Source organism: Chionomys nivalis, chromosome 19 (genome assembly GCF_950005125.1).
Source record: "Chionomys nivalis chromosome 19, mChiNiv1.1, whole genome shotgun sequence".
NCBI classification, from domain to species: Eukaryota; Metazoa; Chordata; class Mammalia; order Rodentia; family Cricetidae; genus Chionomys; species Chionomys nivalis.
In genome coordinates this window covers 62,540,429-62,559,180 of record NC_080104.1, presented here as the reverse complement: position 1 = coordinate 62,559,180, position 18,752 = coordinate 62,540,429, and the positions used below count along the sequence as shown (strand labels likewise).

Genomic DNA, 18,752 nt, shown 5'->3' with positions numbered 1-18,752 from the left:
TTGTAGGCTGTTTGGGTTTGTTTGTTTGTTTGATGTTTAAAAACCACCTATGAGTGAGTACATGTGATAATTGTCTTTGTGGGTCTGGGTTACCTCACTCAAAATGATGTTTTCTAGCTCCATTCATTTGCCTGCAAATTTCAAGATGTCATTATTTTTTTTCTGCTGTGTAGTACTCCATTGTGTAAATGTACCACATTTTCCTTATCCATTCTCCAGTCAAGGGGCATTTAGGTTGTTTCCAGGTTCTGGCTATGACAAACAAAGCTGCTATGAACATAGTTGAGCACATGTCCTTGTGGCACGATTGAGCATCCTTTGGATATATACCCCAAAGTGGTATTACTGGGTCTTGAGAAAGGTTGTTTACTAAATTTCTGAGAAATCACCACACTGACATCCAAAGGGGCTGTACCAGCTTGCACTCCCACCAGCAATGCAGGAGTGTTCCCTTTTCCCCACAACCTCTCCAGCATAAGTTGTCATCAATGTTTCTGATCTTGGCCATTCTTATAGGTGTAAGATGGAATCTCAGAGTTGTTTTGATTTGTATTTCTCTGATGACTAAGGATGTTGAACATTTCCTTAAGTGTCTTTCAGCCATTTTAGATTCCTCTGTTGAGAGTTCTCTGTTTAGGTCTGTACTCCATTTTTTATTGGATTATTTGTTCTTTTGATAATCAATTTCTTGAGTTCTTTGCAGACCTCTGTCTGATGTGGGGTTGGTGAAGATCTTTTCCCATTCTGTAGGCTGTCATTTTGTCTTGTTGATTGTGTCCTTTGCTTTTCGGTTTTAGGAGGTCCCATTTATTAATTATTTCTCTCAGTGTCTGTGCTACTGAGGTTATATTTAGGAACTGGTCTCCTGGAGCACCAAATTCTTATAACTGCTGAACTACCTCTCTAGCCCTTAGTCAGTCTCTCTCTCTCTCTCTCTCTAATTCAGTCCAGGATTCTGGCCCCTGGGATGTGCCGCCCACAGAGTATCTTCTGTTCAAGGGCAGCTCTGAGCAACTGTGGAAACCCAGAGACCTCTAAGCAGCATAGCAAGTGTGGCATGCAAGAATGTCAAATTCTTTCATTTTCTTTCAGCCAAACTCAAGGGACATTCAGTTTGGCTTCACTGCCCTGCAAAGACCCTAGTTGTACACAGGACTGAGAGTTATGAAGTACATCTTAAATGCCAGTAACAACTGGCTCATCCTTGCTACCCTCAGGTTCCCACATCCCTTGTGTCCATACCTCTACCAGAGGCTTGTCTGGTCCTTGCTGAACCCCCAGATGACCATGTCATGGTCCTTCCCAGAGCACGGCCACCTCCACATGGCACTGGAAGAAATGCACAGCCCCTGCATTGAATACCCTGAAAGATGCTTGAACATCTGAGCAAGATTAAAGGGGTGTGTGTGTGTGAGAGAGACAGACAGACAGACAGACAGACAGACAGACAGACAGAGACAGAGAGCTGGTACGACACTCATGATTAGATATCCATATCTGTCTGTGCCATCCCTCTAGTGAGTGCATCCAGCTAACTCTGTCTGAACTCAGGACCCCTCCGACAATACCACCGCCACCCCATGTAAAGTCTCTGTATAGCTAAGGAGTGGAACCAAGCCCAGGGGTCTCAACTAGTACATATGATTACTATGCTGCCCAGACTGAGGACCTAGGCAAGCCCAGCCGGGGCCAAATCACACCTGCTTGGCGTGCCACCCTCACGGAAACATCCATGCGTGGGCATTCCAATCAGTCCTGCGTCTATACCAGCAAGGACACTGTGACGTTTTCCGGCAATAAGGATTTGACGCCTTCCTTATACAGTATCTTTGACACCTTAGTAAACACAGCTGTTGTTTTAGGTGTAGTCAAGACTGCGGGGTTATCTGACACAGACCCAGCCTTCAATCTCTAACACCGCAGCGGAGCCGGCCAGGAGGTAGACTTGAGTTTCCATGGGTGTGTTTGTTCACTGCCGGGACCCTGCTTCTGGAATGGCATTTCCCTGAGAACAGGGGTCTGAAGGGGAGTGTGTGGAGCAGTGCAGGTCCTCAGGGATCAGGCATTCATCCATCCCAGGCGCACAGTCCCCCAGTGTTGCGTGTTAAGGCGGAGCCACGTCTTACTGGGTGGATATAAGCAATGGTGCCTTTGTACCAAGGTCATCTTAGAGCTGATGGAACGTGTTTCAGAGGACATGAATGTAGGCATGCTTTATTTCGGTCCGAATTCTTCTGTTTTGGTCTTATTTGAAAACACAAAGAAATTAAGGCTCGGGTAAACGAGTGTCTAAATGTGATGGGAATTCTTTAATCTTTATCGAATCTATTTACTTTTTCATTTATTTTGTGTGGGGGGTCTGCATTGCCACGCAGGAGTGTGGAGGTCATAGAGCAACTTCAGGCCAGTTCTCCCCTTCTGCCACGTGGGTCCTGGAGATCCAACTCAGATTGCCCTGTGGCATCTCGCCAGCCCACCTCCTTAGGAGGCTCACAGGGGTGACCCAGTCCCTGCCCTCAGACACGGGACAACTCACAGTGTTAACACAAAAGCACCGAGTGCTGTAATCAAGGGGTGTATCAGGGAGATGTGTAGGGGGGCTCCTCCAGCCTGTGCACATGCACGAGAGAACCCCAAGACACAGGCAACCGTTCCTAAGGCTCTAGGTGTCGCTTCCACGAACTTGCTCCCTTCCCAGCCCCCTCCTTGAGTTCTATGAGACAGGAAAGCCATCTGGTCTCAAAATACAAAGACTGCTAATCACAGCGCCTCATGCCTGTAACCCAACGGTGAGGCAGGAGGATTGCTATGAGTTTTAAGCCAGTCTTAATTACGGTTTCTACTAGGCATGGCTTGAGCATCTATGAGACCTCAAAGCCTGCTTCCACAGTGACACACTTCCTCCAACAAGACCACACCTACCCCAATAAGGCCATTTTCTTTCAAACCGCCACATTCCATTCCGTGGCCCCTGTAAGCTTGTAACCATATTATAATGCAAAAATGCATTCAGCCCAGCTTCAAAAGTCCCCATAATCTATAATGGTCTCAACCATGCTTTAAAGTCCAAAGTTCTCTGAGATTCATGAGATCGATTAACTATTATCCCCTGTGAAATCACAATCAAAAAGCAGATCACACCCTTCCAACATATAATGGCACAGGATATATATGACCATTCTCAAACATAGGGAAGGAGCACAGTGAGGAAATACTGGACCAAAGCAAGACAGAAAACCAGCTGGGCAAACTCCAAACACTGCCTCTCCGTGTCTGATGTCAAAACCCTCTTCAGATCTCCAGTTTCAACCAGCTTTGTTGACTCCGATACACTTCTTTCTCTTGGGCTGGTTCCACTTCCTGTTAGCAGCTCCCCTCGGCAGGTACCCCATGGCTCTGGTGTCTCCAGCATCTTGGGGTCTCCTAAGTAATCCAGGCTTCAATTGCACAGCTCCATGCAGTGAGTTCTCTACACCTCCATTCAAGGGCACCCTGACATGTGCCAGGCCTCAGCCGCTTTCCTTAGTTACGGAGGCAAATTCCATAGCCCCTTTCTTCTGTCCTTAACTCCAGAACCACGTGGCCAAAACTGCCAAGTTCTGCTACTTCCTGGGCCTGGAACTTCCTGGGCCTGGAACATGGCCCCCTCATTTAATTACATCTTCACAAACTTTCTGTTTTCCATGATTTCCTTTACTGCCTATGCTTGGCTGTCCTGAAATCTATAGAACAGGCTGGACTTTAACTCAGAGATATTTCAATTGAATCTTCACCAGCTTTCTGTTTTTGATGATTTCCTACAACTGCCTAAGCTTGGCTCTTCTGGAACTTGCTCTGTAGGCCAGCCTGGCCTCAGACTCAGAGATCTGCCAGCCTCTGCCTTCTGAGCACTGGGATTAGCGGCGTGCTCACCACACCCAGTCTAGGTTTTGCTTTGATTCCCTCTCACAATCTGGCAACTGTAATTGGGGACTGCTCATTCATTTCCCGCTCACCCACACCTGAGTAGTTACACAGAAATATATTAATTACAACACTGTTTGGCCAACAGCTTAGGCATATTTTCAGCTAGCTCTTACATCTTAAATTAACCCATTTCTATTAATCTGTGTACCACCACGTGGCTGTGGCTTACCAGACAAGGTGCTGGCAGTTACTATGGCATCTCCTCGACTCTGCCTACTCTCTCTGTATCTCTGTTCAGATTTCCACCTGGCTTTACTCTGCTAAGCCATTGGCCAATGGTAATAAAATATATTCATATCATACAGAGGGGAATCCTACATCAGGAAACTTAGCTGGATTAGATCTTTCCCTGAGGTCACCATTTCCTTTATTCTATTTCTTACACTGTTTATCTGCTTGAATACTGAACTTGCTCCGTTCCACATTCTGGTGCCCCTTTTCTCAAGATATTTTTCCCTGCTCAGCTTGCTCCTTTTCATTCTATATCTCCATTAGAGTAACACTAGTGACCACACAACAGTGTCTAAACTAGGCTGTTTTGAGATTTCCTTTGCCAGGGGAATTAATCCAAAACTCTTCACTTTAGCCTCGGGCCAACTTTTCAGGCAAGGCAAAAGGCAGCCACGTTCTTCACCAAGAAAGAAAGGAGGAGGAGGGAGGGAGGGAGAAAGGAAGGAAGAGAAGAAAGAAGGACGGAAAAAAGACGAAAAAGAAGAAAACATGCAAAACTGAAGTTGGGTGTGGGGTGTGTGTTAATGCCAGCACTCAGAAGGCTGAGAGAGGAGGGTCTCAAGTTCGAGACCAACCTGACTTCATAACAAGATCCTGTCCAAAGAGACAAGAGTGAGAGGCAGGAAGAAGGGAGGGAGGATAGACTGAGGCTCAAGAAGACTAAAACGCACACACTGAAGGGAAGAGCTTTTAGCTGGTGACCTCTGGGGTCCCTTTGCTCCACATCATTCTCTGCCTCTCTTGAGCTGAACCCCAGGAGATGGGCAGCAGCTTCCATCACCTCACAGAGTCTTACAGGAATGAAAATCTTCATCCTCTTCTGCCTCGCATAGTCTGCGTACTTCTTTTAAATCTGTTTTGGGTTTTGAGCCTAGTCTGCACCATCACCAAAAAAAAAAAAAAAAAAAAAGGTTTCTTGAAGCTCCCGTTCTAGTCAGCTTTCTGTCATTCTGGCTCCCACACTCCCGGGCTCTTGTGCCTTCCCTGCCACCTCACCTAGGTCCACCGCAGACAATGAGGAACATGAGGAACATGCTGTTGATTTTGACGCTCAGGGCATGTGTTGGCCTTTGCTAGAGTTCTGGGTTTTGCCGTTTTTCAAGTCAGGGTTTCTCTGTAGCCCTGGCTCTCCTGGGACTTGCTTTGTAGACCAGGCTGGTCTTGAACTCAGAAATCCTCCTACCTCTGCTTCCCAAGTGCTGGGATTAAAGGAATGCGCCACTGCTACCTGTCGGTCCATGCCCTTTCTTTGTATCCCATCACCGTGCTTCAAAAAGCTAAGGAAATCAGGCGTATTGTTCTCAAAGCCAGGAAAAGGCAAATCTGCCAAGATCAAGGAAAACAAGAACAGGCTGTGAGATGACTCAGCCAGTGAGGGCAATGTGACAGGCCCAACCCCTGAGCTCCGTCCCCTGGACCCATGAGGTACAAGGAGAGGACAGACTCCACAGTTGTTCCCAGTCCACCACATGCATGACATGACACACGCGTGCTCACACACACACAGAGAATAGAGAGATAAATGTAAACAAAAAATTGCAAAGAAATACAAGGGTATCTGGCACACAACTTTAACAACTCAGGAGGCAGAAGCAAGTGGATGCTTCTGAGTTCCAGGTCTGCCTGTCTACACAGGGAGTCCCAGGTCGGCCTGTCTACACAGGGAGTCCCAGGTCGGCCTGTCTACACACAAAGGAGGAAGCAGAGAAGATGCAGCGGTCCCACCTTCTGGTGTTGCAGCGAAGTGGCTGAAACAGACCAGACTCCCAATATACACTATATTAAGTTATTTTAGATTTACTTATTTTACGTGTCTGTGTGTGTGTGTGTGTGTGTGTGGTGTGTGTGTGTGTTGCCTTCACGTATGTGTGAACACCATGTGTGTGCCAGGTGCCCACCAAGGGCAGAAAAGAGTCTTGGATCCCATGGAATCTGGGTTACTGATGGTTATGAGCCTCCACGTAGGTACTGGGAATTGATGCTCAGGCCTCTGCAAGAGCAACAAGTGCTCTGACCCACTGAGCCATCTTTCCAGCCCCCCTAGACTGTATTAGAAATCTTGAGAAGTTTTTTAAAAAAATGTGGGCCATTAAAACGTTCACGGAGTGCCCACCAGGATCTGCAGTTGCAGCGTGGAGCCGGAGGTTTCCTCTCACTGGGACAGCAGACCTATTCTCTCCGGTTCCCACCTGTATTCACGCTGGGCTTGTAGCTGCCTGCTGCTCCCCTGTGTGTGTGAACGGCAGCACCACAGAACTGCGGACGGTTTAGAGGGTGACCAGCCGAGTCAACTCCCAGGAACGTCATGGTTGATAAAAGCAGAAGGTAAAATTGTTAGGTTGACGTGGATAAAAGATTAAGTCTGAATATATGCTCAGCATGCAAAAGTAAATAATGGAGCGAAACATGCCACGCCGGTCAAATAACTATGGAAACAGTATCCATGACAACAAAGGCAGGCCGGAAGAGACACTCACGACAGCCTGCAAACCCAGATGAAGCGTGCTCATGAGCCCCCTAGTGGCAATAACTGGGTAGTGGCCCAGGGATCAGCACCTCTCCTGATCTAGTCACAAGAACTACCTCAGGGGACTGACCTGGTTCGGCGCCTCACACTGAAGTCTCCAAGCTCCGTGTCACACCCCAGCTCCCTCCTTGAGAGCACTTGATGGCGCGTAGGCACAGCACACGTCCACTGTGCTGTAAGTGGATTTACACTGACTGACCACAAAGACCCCACTGGCTGCATATCCCCATCCTTGCACGCACCACTAAGACAGGAAAGTCATCAATCAGGCTAGGACCTGACGCTGGTGCTGACATATCTCCACTCGAGAGCTGTTAAACGTGAAAATGATGATGTTTATAACCCACAAAAGGCGATAAGGGGCTGGTGAGTCACTGAGCCCTGGGGCCTCCCTTCCTCGCTCACAGCAGCCACACCCTTGGGCCACTTGCTGGTTCACTTGCTCACTCATACCTAAGAAGTGCTAACTCTGGGGCAAGTGCTGACCTCAACAAGGAGGGCTCTAGAGAGCAGAAGTTTATGGAGTTGGTTCTCTCCTTTCCCCGCAGGGATCCTGGGGCTTGAACTCACGTCTTCAGGCTGGGCAGCAAGAGCCTTTGCCCACGGAGCCATCTCCCCAGCCTACTGCAGGATATCTTATATTGTTTTGTTTGTTTTTAACACGGTTGAACGTAGCTCAGGCTGGCAGTGAACTCTATATATTGCCAAGGATAACTTTGAACTCCCGATCCGCCGGCCTCTACCTTCCAAGTGCTGGGACTACAGGAGTACAGGACACCTGACTTGACTGTAGGCTCCTGACGACCCTTGCCACACTGACAGCCTGAGTCAGCGGTTCTGCAGAGACCAGATAAGGTATCTACAGCAGCGTCCTCCAGTAGCTGGGCTTCTCAGTATTAATCACTCTATGCTCCAGGTTAGTTATCAGTGCAGCAATGGATCGATGGACATGGTCAGGTCTTGCCTGCTCCACCTACCTCCTGGCTTAGCAAGACAAGGCTATTTTTCTCCCGGTGAGGTCCTTAGAATAAAATACAGTGGCATTTAGAAAAGCAAAGGAGGGGCTGGAGAGATGGCTCAGCAGTTAAGAGCACTGACTGCTCTTCCAGAGGACCCAGGTTCAATGTCCAGCATCCACACGGCAGCTCACAACTGTCTGTAAACACAGTTCCAGGGGACCCTAAATCCTTAGCCAGGCAAAACACCAATACACATAAAATAATTTTTTAAAAAAAGTCCTTAATCCCAGCACTTGGGAGGCAGAGGCAGGAGAATATTTTTGAATTTGAGGCCAGCCTGTATGTAGCAAGTTCCAAGACAACCAGGGCTACATAGTGAGACCTTGTCCTAAAAACAAACAAACAAATGAAAATATCAAAGTACCTGTGGCTATGGTTTCCACAGCAACCAAGGTCCTAACTGTTCTGCCCTTGAATCAAGGATACGCCAGAATTTTTCTTGATACCTATAGGTGTTACGCAGTATCACTTGCTGTATATAAACATCTAACACAGAATAAGATCATATTAATTTAAACATTTAAAATATAGGTCTTCTAACTTCTTGGTGGATAGCGGTGAACTGAAGTCTGACACACTCCTGCAGACCTGAGCGGAGGCAGCTTGGTTTTCTGTCCTGGGGTTGAGGTGTAGGAGAAGCTGGGTCCGGATCTGTGGTTCCCCACACTTTCAGGACAAAGACTGGGTTTCTGGTTAAGAAGGTGGGGGCCATGCTAGAAAGCAAACTAATCCTGTCTAACATGCCCACGGAGGGTGTGAACAAGCGTAGGGTGTGAACAAGCCTAGGGTGTGAACAAGCCGAGGCAGAGAGAAGCTGAGCTCTCCGTCCCTGGGCCTGTAGAGGTAAGAAAGCTAAGGAGGGAGGGCCCCCTTCACAGCAAGGAGTTGCTGCTGAATTGCTAGTGATGCTATATGGAATGGGGACTCAGAAGAACCCATAGATGAACCCCAGTTTGGGGCAGAGAATTGCTGCTTTCTTGTTCTGTTTTGAGATAATGTCTTTCTATGAAATCCAGGCTGGGAACTGGGCGGTGGTGGCTCATGCCTTTAATCCCAGCACTTGCGAGGCAGAGGCAGGAGGATCTTTGTGTGTTCAAGGCCAGCTTGGTATACAAGAGCTAGTTCCAGGACAGGCTCCAAATCTACAGAGAAACCCTGTCTTGAAAAACCAAAAAAAAAAAAAAAAAAAAAAGAAAAAAAGAAAAAGAGAGAGACAAAGAAAGAAAGAAAGAGAGAGAGAGAGAGAGAGAGAGAGAGAGAGAGAGAGAGAGAAACCCAGGCTGGGTTCAAAACTCACAATCCTTCTGCCTCAGCTTTCACATGCTGGGATTACAAGGTTGCCAGGAACAAGCATTAAGGGCTGGCGGTGTAGCTCAGTTGGTAGTGTGCTTGCCTAGCGTGCTCAGGCCCTGGGTTTGAAAGTCCATGGCTGCATAAACCCAGTATGTGGCACATGCTTTTAATCCCAGTCTCTTGGGAGGAGGAGGCAAGAGGAGCAAGTGATGTTGCTAGCCTTGGATACATATGACTTCAAGGACAGCCTAGTCTACCTGACACCCTGTCTCAAAACAGCCAGCATTTCTAACAGAGTAGAGGCATACTGAGAGAGAAGTCTCTTATACGTCTTCAGATTCCTGTGTAACCCACACTGAGGCTCAGCCCATATGTTTGCTTTTGGTGTGGATCTAAAAGCTCAGGGCCAGGATCTGGAGAAAGGCTCTTTAGTTACCAAAGCACACTGCTCTTGTAGAGGATCTGGATTCAGCTCCCAGCATCCTTCTTGGCTGGCTCCCAGCCATCTGTAACTCCAGCTCCAGGTGACCTGGTGCCCTCCTCTGACCTTCAAGGGAACTGAACCCTCGAGCACATACCCACATTGCACACATATGTATATTTTTTAAGAATAAATATATTGGTCTTCCTGTAGAGCAGGGAATTTGGACTGCTCTTCAGTATCGAGAGGGAGGGGGAGTGGACTGGGGGGAGGACAAGAGGAGTGGGGATAGGGGGAGGGGAGCGGGGGGAGGGGGCAATATGTGGGAGGAGGGGGAGGGAAATGGGAAACGGGGAGCAGTTGGAAATTTTAATTAAAAAAGAATAAAAAAATGAAATAATAATAAAAAAAGAATAAATATATTTTACTTTTAAAAAATAAATACTATTTTTAACAAAATCTCAGGGGCACAGGGAGGTGGTGGCCCACACTTTTAATCCCAGCACTTGGGAGGCAGAGTAAGCAATGGGGGGGATGTGGCCCTGGCTGACAAACGACATCCCTTCTATCCTGGGGTCACAGTCTGGGGCGGGTGTGGCAGAAGTCTGAACGGGAGAGGGGCCGAGGCCACTGCGTGGAGGGAAGGCGTGTCCCTAGCACGCAGCTGGGACCAAGACCCCTGAGCGTAGCTTCGCTGACCCCCAACTGCAGCCACCAGGAAGCCAGCAGACCCCAGCAGTTAGCGTTTTCCTCGGGCAGCGTCCTTCTCGCGCCCTCTGCTGGCAACACCTAAAATTGCGCTGGCTGCAAAGGACAGGGCTGTGAGAAGGTGGACTCTGAGCTGAGAGGCAACAGGTGGGGAGGCACGGGCGCCTCGTGATGAGCGCCGCTGATAACGATGGAAAGCAAGGTTTGGAAACACAGAATTAAGAAAATTTGGTGAGAGACTAGAGAGACAGCTCAGCAGGCTGTTTTTGCACAGGACCCAGGTTTTATTCCCAGGAAGCTCACAACCATAGTGACTCCAGTTCCAGGACATCCTGCGTCCCCTAATGGCCCCCACCGACACAAAGTATGCATACACATAAAAATAAAAAGATAATCCTTACATTCTCAGGGTCTTACCTTCTGAGGCAGCCCCTCACAGTTGTGTCCGGGGGTTATCTCTAGGTGAGTTTAGAATCTGCGGAGTGGACAGTTAGCACTAACCACCGCTATGCTGGATAAAATAATCAAGGGCTGAGTATGGGCAGCGGTGTGTGAGACCCTCGTGCAGCCTGCTCCGCAGCCCTACTGGGGAGGATTCCAAACCGCTCAGAAATATTAGGAAGGTGTGATCTCCAAAGCCAAGTATGAAAACATTCGTCCCTGGGATTGGTGGCGTGGCAAACAGCCAGATGACAACTCTGGCTAAGAACTTGAGGAAACACCTTCCCAACTGCAGCAATATATCTCGGGATAGCTTCTTCAAGTCAGAGTCTGAGACAAACACAGAGGACAATGGGTCTTTGCAGTATGAAGTACTTGGAGTGCTTGACGTGGAAGAAAAAAAATGATGCCAGCTGTTTACTGTTGGAAAGAAACCCCAGGGCACTGCGGGACCAGCAGCCTTGAAAATGCTCAAGGGTTCCCATTTTAATTGCAGAAGGTTTCCTTCTCTTAATTATAAGCCGCTGGACACCATGTGCATCTGAGGCTACTTTCTGACCATCCCATATGAAGAATTAAGAGGAAGAGTACACAGATACTCGGGACCCTTCAGGGTATTCGGATGGCCATATGCGACCCATGTACCTAAAACAAACACAAGAAATGAACACCATCACTTGGGAGATTGTTTACCTAGATAAAATGAGATCTAAAGAGGAGAGGGGAATATAAGGTAGGAGGAGACAGGAGCTCAGGGTTCAGTCTGAAATATTCGGAGGAACAGGATCGTTCTTTGGTCTGAAGCAGAGGTAAGAAATAGTGGCTGGCTGCTCTGCTTCTTTGATCTTTCTGCTTTCATGCCTGATCGTTAACTCCAGGTTTTTATTATAAAGACAAATTAGAATTCGTGCTACAGTGGGATTAAAGGGCATGCAACATTACGCCTCACTAAAAACTTTCTGAATAAAAATCAATAAAGAAGAAGAATGTAAGACTTTGATTGGAGATTAGAGCTACGCACTGGGAAAAGTTCCTAGAAACCCAGTGGCAGGTTCATAGACCTGTGATCCGAACATCAGAACAGGTGAACATGGGGACGTGCATTGCTCTGTATGACACTGCCCGAGGCTCTGCACCTGCTCACTCGGCTTTCTAAGGTCCTCTGTGTAATCCCTTCCTGTTTACTACACATAAGCAACCTCTATGCCAGGGCGTTAAACGCTGCTTGGTAGATACACACTGTTAAGGGATAAAACAGAACACTGAGGCTGGAGAGAATGGCTTGGAAGATAAGGGCAGCACTCTGCTTTTAGGAACGACCCAGGTTCGGGTCCCAGCATCTACACTCATGTTCACAACCGTCTGTAACTCCTCTTCTGGGTTCCGTGAACACTGGGTACACATGTGGTGTGCAGACATACACATGCAGGCAGAACACTCGTGCACATAAAAATAAATACTTAAAGAGAAAAAACAATGCAGAGGCTTTGAACCCTACTAGTGGTAGCGATGGCCTGGTGCATGCATGTTGCAGCTCCTGAGTGAGACTGTAGGACTCTTTTTAGGAATTGACATACATTAAGGCACTAAAGAAGTGCACTAAATTTAAAAAAAAATCAAGACTGGAGAGATGGCTCAGTGGTAAAGGCACTTGCTGCTCTTGCAGAGGAGTCAAGTTCATTCAATTCTCAGCACCCACAGGGGCAACTCACAACCACATAGAACAGCTCAGGCTCATGGGGATCTGGTGCCCTCTTGTGGCCTTCAGCAGCACCTGCATGCACCTCTGTGCACAGACATTCCCAAAATTAAAAAGTAAAACCTTAAAAAATAAATAAATAAAACATGTTTCAAAAACTCAACCAGGAAAGATCTCCACCATCCATGAATAGTTGCTCTTCCCTTTGGCAGTGGGGTCTGAACATTCCCACATTCTTGGAGATTTACAAATATATCAGGTGACACTTCTTGGGACTCATGAGCCTTTCAGCTTCCTGTCTGTCACGGGAGCCGTGAGCCTCTTAGTTTCCCATCCAGTGCACGGGAGCCATGAGCCTCTTGGCTTCCCGTCCGGAGCACTGTAGGTGTCTCCGCTTACACGAATACTCCTGTTCGGAGCTGAGCACGATGCAGTCCACCCGTTTCAAACCATGGCGTCGTTTTCAGAGCCCTGTATTTTCCATGATGCTGTTTGGTCCTCTCCTGATTCCCACCACTCTTCCATATACCCAGGACTCGATGAGTCTTCTGCTAATGGGATCCGCCGTGTCTGTGCCCGAAACTAGGTGTGTTCTTGTGTCCCCTAAGGCTTGGACAGAGTCCAACAGAAAGACAGCTGATCTTGAGATTTGAGACTCTCTAATGGCTTAGGACCGAGTTCCCGGAGCTCAGTGAACACAGACGACACCACCTCAACTGTATTTTTTAAATTACTCATGAAGTTAACTTGCTTTTGTTTTTGGATTTTATATTTACTTTTTATTTATCTGTATGAGAGGTATGTTCATATGACTGCAGGTGCCTGCATCGGCCACAAGAGGGCGCAGTGTCCCTTGGAGCAGTGGTTATAGGTGGTTGTGAGGGGCCCGACTGGGGTTGCTAGCCAAATCTAGTTAATCTGGAAGAGCAGTAAGCGCTCTTAACCACTGAGCCATCTTTCGGCTGTGTTTCTAGGCTCTGTCAGAGGCAGATCAGTCTTTAAAGATGAGGAAACGCAGACGAGGCTCCAAACTCCCGAATCACTCCATCAGTGCTGCCGTCAGTGCTCTACTGAGACCTGAGGGAAGCATGAGGGGCAGACACCCCAACTGAGGCTGCTCCGGAAGGCAGGTGTCCTGACAGCAAGCGTGCCTCCTGCCAGCAGGGCATACCCTTCAGATGAGAGACATTCCAGACAGAATCTGTGCCTGCCAATGGTCATGGCAGTGCAGGAAGGAGGTTGTTGCCTAAGAGAGGATGTGGGTGGCTCGCAAGCCACGTGGTATGCTTACCAAGGATGAAATGCATTTTATTAATGGTTTATATGACTTGAGTCTCCACGTCTGCTGTATTTGGAGTCCATACCTCATACATGGGGTGCCCATTGCTATCTTTTGTAAAAAACTGCAATCCAGGCTGTTTTCAGCTCTCCTCTCTGACCTTCCTCAGGGGAAGTTCTTGTCATCATTACTCAGAGAGAGAGCAGCATGGTGAGGACCACAGGGAGATCACGGCGTGTGTGGTCACGAGGTTACAGGTGCCGTCCCAAATCAGGGGTCCTAGCATGGAAGGATGGTCTTATCTGGAGAGAGTTCAGACATGACCATCCCTTGTTAATCAGGAAACTGGACAGGAGAAAAAGGAGTATCCCTTCCCCAGTTAGAGCCTGAGGGATCCCCAGAACAAATACCAACTAATATATGGTGTGTTACAGAACTTTCCTAAGATAGTGCGGTTTTGCTAAGCACAGGACATTACTGATCCATCCTATGCGATTCCACCACCCCCCATTTTTTTAAAGACAAGAGTCTCTGTACAGCCCTGGTTGTTCTGAAACTCACATTGTAGACCAGAGTGGCCTCAAACTTACAGTTTGCCTCTGCCTCCAAGTTGCTGGGATTAAAGGCAGGCACCACCACACTCAGGCAATCCTGAAACTCTTTAAAAGTGATAAGATAAAACAATGTGAAAATTTCTTTCAAGACTGGAGTATGTTAACTATTACTGAACCTATACGTTTTTCCTAACTGTAGTTCAAAGCTTTTCCATTACAAAATTTATTTTAGAACTGTCCCAGAAAGCAACGTGTACTAATAAATACAGTGTGTGTGTGTGTGCACCCGCGAGCCCGTGTACTCATTGGAAGAGAATACAGAGTATATAGAGAAAGGAGATGTTCAATGCTCTAGCAGGAATGGAGGTGGTCCGATCTCTCACGCGTTGAACGATGCGACAGCGCCACCTAGTGGGAAGAGTGCGCCATGCCTTCGCCAGCTGCGAAGATTCTGGGCTCCAAGGTTTTCAAACCGTGGAACGCGGGCGTCATGAACATTTTCACCAATAAAAGATTTCATAATACAAAATTCCCCCAAATAAATTCAAAATCGACGACCTAACGAATCTAGGGTGCTTTTAGCCTGTGCTGCATGCTGGCACCCCAATGCAGCCTTGGCAGGAACACAACGTTCACACCTGAGCTCACTGTCGGAAAGACCAACAAACGCTGCCTGAAAGACCGACGCTCAGATTGCAGACTCTTCTACGTGACGAACCGCACTGTTTGCTCTCTCTATACACTGTTTCTGCTCTTACAGATCATGACGGATTGATGATGGAAAGCAAACATTTAATGTTTCCTTGTCATTCCTCACCACGTAATTATCAAATCAGTCTATCTCCATACCGCATTAGGTAGGACAAGCTACCGAATCCATCTAGCCAACATGCAATCTGCTCTTTTTCTAAATTAGTAAATAAGGAGCAAAATTACGTATGCCAAACAAGTCTCTTAAGATAAACTTGTTACTATCAATGTTTGATTTCTATGCCTACCTTCTATAAATTTGTAAATTACTGTCAATGTGTTTGGCTTGAATGCCTATTTTTCATACTCATAAACTCTGAATGACATAAACATTTCTCAGGTGGGTATGGAAGATGGCACAGCAGGCAGTGGAGCTGGCTGCCAAGCCTCAGAACTCCAGTTTGATCCCCAGAACTCACATGATGGAAGGAGAAACCCAGCCTCTTCCTAGTGTCTTATGACCTACACGCACGCACACACGATTTCTAAAACAATCTAAGACTTGAGAGATGGCTCAGCGGTTAAGAGCACTGGCTGCTCTTCCAGAGGACTGGCAAACCTTTATCTCCCAGCACCCCCAAGGTGCCTCACAATGTCACTAACTCCAGTTCCAGGGGGGTTGGCGAACTCTTCTGCCGTCCGTGGACACCAGGCACACACGTGATTTTCATACATACAAGCAGACATAGCATTCACACACATAAAGAGAAATAAATAAATAAAAACAAACAAGCCCCAAATCCAAAAACCAATCAAAGAAAAAGATGTCCGACAAGGATTCAAGGTACAGTCAGTAGACAGGAGTCAACCTGTAACCTGAGTATTTGACAGAGATTGTCGCTTAGTAAGTCATGGGGGGAGCACCTACAGCCAACTAAGGACAACCCAGAAGCCTTCCCGGGCTGAGTGAGAGCACCCATGAAAGGCAAATGTGGAAGGCGCTGCCTCTCACTTCGGCACCAGAGCCCAGAGCAAGCACCATGAGGCCCTGGCTGACAGACGACATCCCTTCTATCCTGGGGTACAGTCTGGAGTGGACCGGAGGCCGAGGCCAGTGCATGGAGGGAAGGCGTGTCCCTAACACGAAGCTGGGACCGAGACCCTTGAGTGGCTTCCCTAACCACCGACTGCAGCCACCAGAATTCCAGCAGACCCCAGCAGCCAGCGTTTTCCTCGGGCAGCGTCCTTCCCGCGCCCTCTGCTGGCAACACCTAACATTGCGCTGGCTGCAAAGGACAGGGCTGTGAGAAGATGGACTCTGAGCTGAGAGGCAACAGGTGGGGAGGCACGGGCGCCTCGTGATGAGCGCCGCTGATAACGATGGAAAGCAAGGTTTGGAAACACAGAATTAAGAAAATTTGGTGAGAGACTAGAGAGACAGCTCAGCAGGCTGTTTTTGCACAGGACCCAGGTTTTATTCCCAGGAAGCTCACAACCATAGTGACTCCAGTTCCAGGACATCCTGCGTCCCCTAATGGCCCCCACCGACACAAAGTATGCATACACATAAAAATAAAAAGATAATCCTTACATTCTCAGGGTCTTACCTTCTGAGGCAGCCCCTCACAGTTGTGTCCGGGGGTTATCTCTAGGTGAGTTTAGAATCTGCGGAGTGGACAGTTAGCACTAACCACCGCTATGCTGGATAAAATAATCAAGGGCTGAATCCCAGCAGCGGTGTGTGAGACCCTCATGCGGCCTGTTATGCAGCCCTACTGGGGAGGATTCCAATCCGCTCAGAAATATTAGGAAGGTGTGATCTCCAAAGCCAAGTATGAAAACATTCGTCCCTGGGATTGGTGGCGTGGCAAACAGCCAGATGACAACTCTGGCTAAGAACTTGAGGAAACACCTTCCCAGTTACAGCAATATATCTCGGGATAGCTTCTTCAAGTCAGAGTCTGAGACAAACACAGAGGACAATGGGTCTTTGCAGTATGAAGTACTTGGAGTGCTTGACGTGGAAGAAAAAAAATGATGCCAGCTGTTTACTGTTGGAAAGAAACCCCAGGGCACTGCGGGACCAGCAGCCTTGAAAATGCTCAAGGGTTCCCATTTTAATTGCAGAAGGTTTCCATCTCTTAATTATAAGCCGCTGGACACCATGTGCATCTGAGGCTACTTTCTGACCATCCCATATGAAGAATTAAGAGGAAGAGTACGCGGGTATGCAACTTTCAGATCCTCCAGGGTACTTGGATGGCCATATGCGACCCATGTACCTAAAACAAACACAAGAAATGAACACCATCACTTGGGAGATTGTTTACCTACATAGAATGAGATCTAAAGAGGAGAGGGGAATATAAGGTGGGAGGAGACAGGAACTCAGGGTTCAGTCTGAGAATTCGGAGGAACAGGATCGTTCTTTGGTCTGAAGCAGAGGTAAGAAATAGTGGCTGGCTGTTCTGCTTCTTTGATCTTTCTGCTTTCATGCCTGATCGTTAACTCCAGGTTTTTATTATAAAGACCAATTAGAATTCGTGCTACAGTGGGATTAAAGGGCATGCAACACTACGGCTCACTAAAAACAGTTTCTTAATAAAAATCAATAAAGAAGAAGAATGTAAGACTTTGATTGGAGATTAGAGCTACTCGCTGGGAAAAGTGCCTGGAAACTCAGTGGCAGGTTCATAGACCTGTGATCCCAACATCAGAACAGGTGAACATGGGGACGTGCATTGCTCTGTATGACACTGCCCGAGGCTCTGCACCTGCTCACTCGGCTTTCTAAGGTCCTCTGTGTAATCCCTTCCTGTTTACTACACATAAGCAACCTCTATGCCAGGGCGTTAAACGCTGCTTGGTAGATACACACTGTTAAGGGATAAAACAGAACACTGAGGCTGGAGAGAATGGCTTGGAAGATAAGGACAGCACTCTGCTTTTGGGAAGGACCCAGGTTCGGGTCCCAGCATCTACACTCATGTTCACAACCGTCTGTAACTCCTTTTCTGGGTTCCGTGAACACTGGGTACATATGTGGTGTGCAGACATACACATGCAGGCGGAACATTCATGCACATAAAAATAAATAAATACTTAAAGAGAAAAAACAATGCAGGGGCTTTGAACCCTACTAGTGGTAGCGATGGCCTGGTGCATGCATGTTGCAGCTCCTGAGTGAGACTGTAGGACATTTTTAGGAATTGACATACATTAAGGCACTAAAGAAGTGCACTAAATTTAAAAAAAAAATCAAGACTGGAGAGATGGCTCAGTGGTAAAGGCACTTGCTGCTCTTGCAGAGGAGTCAAGTTCATTCAATTCTCAGCACCCACAGGGGCAACTCACAACCACATAGAACAGCTCAGGCTCATGGGGATCTGGTGCCCTCTTGTGGCCTTCAGCAGCACCTGCATGCACCTCTGTGCACAGACATTCCCAAAATTAAAAAGTAAAACCTTAAAAAATAAATAAATAAAACATGTTTCAAAAACTCAACCAGGAAAGATCTCCACCATCCATGAATAGTTGCTCTTCCCTTTGGCAGTGGGGTCTGAACATTCCCACATTCTTGGAGATTTACAAATGTATCAGGTGACACTTCTTGGGACTCATGAGCCTTTCAGCTTCCTGTCTGGTCACGGGAGCCGTGAGCCTCTTAGTTTCCCATCCAGTGCACGGGAGCCATGAGCCTCTTGGCTTCCCGTCCGGAGCACTGTACGTTTCTCCGCTTACACGAATCCTCCTGTTCGGAGCTGAGCACGGTGCAGTCCACCTGTTTCAAACCATGGCGTCATTTTCAGAGCCCTGTATTTTCCATGGTGCTGTCTGGTCCTCTCCTGATTCCCACCACTCTTCCAGATACCCAGGACTCGTTGAGCCTTCTGCTAATGGGATCCGCCGTGCTCTGTGCCCGGG

General features: G+C 47.7%; 2 pseudogenes; both read left to right on the top strand.

Moving 5' to 3' along the window:
• The first annotated feature begins 10,809 nt into the window (after window positions 1-10,809).
• LOC130890433 (nicotinamide riboside kinase 1-like) lies at window positions 10,810-11,338 on the top strand (annotated as a pseudogene).
• Window positions 11,339-16,662: 5,324 nt separating this feature from the next.
• LOC130890432 (nicotinamide riboside kinase 1-like) lies at window positions 16,663-17,197 on the top strand (annotated as a pseudogene).
• The last annotated feature ends 1,555 nt before the right edge of the window (window positions 17,198-18,752 follow it).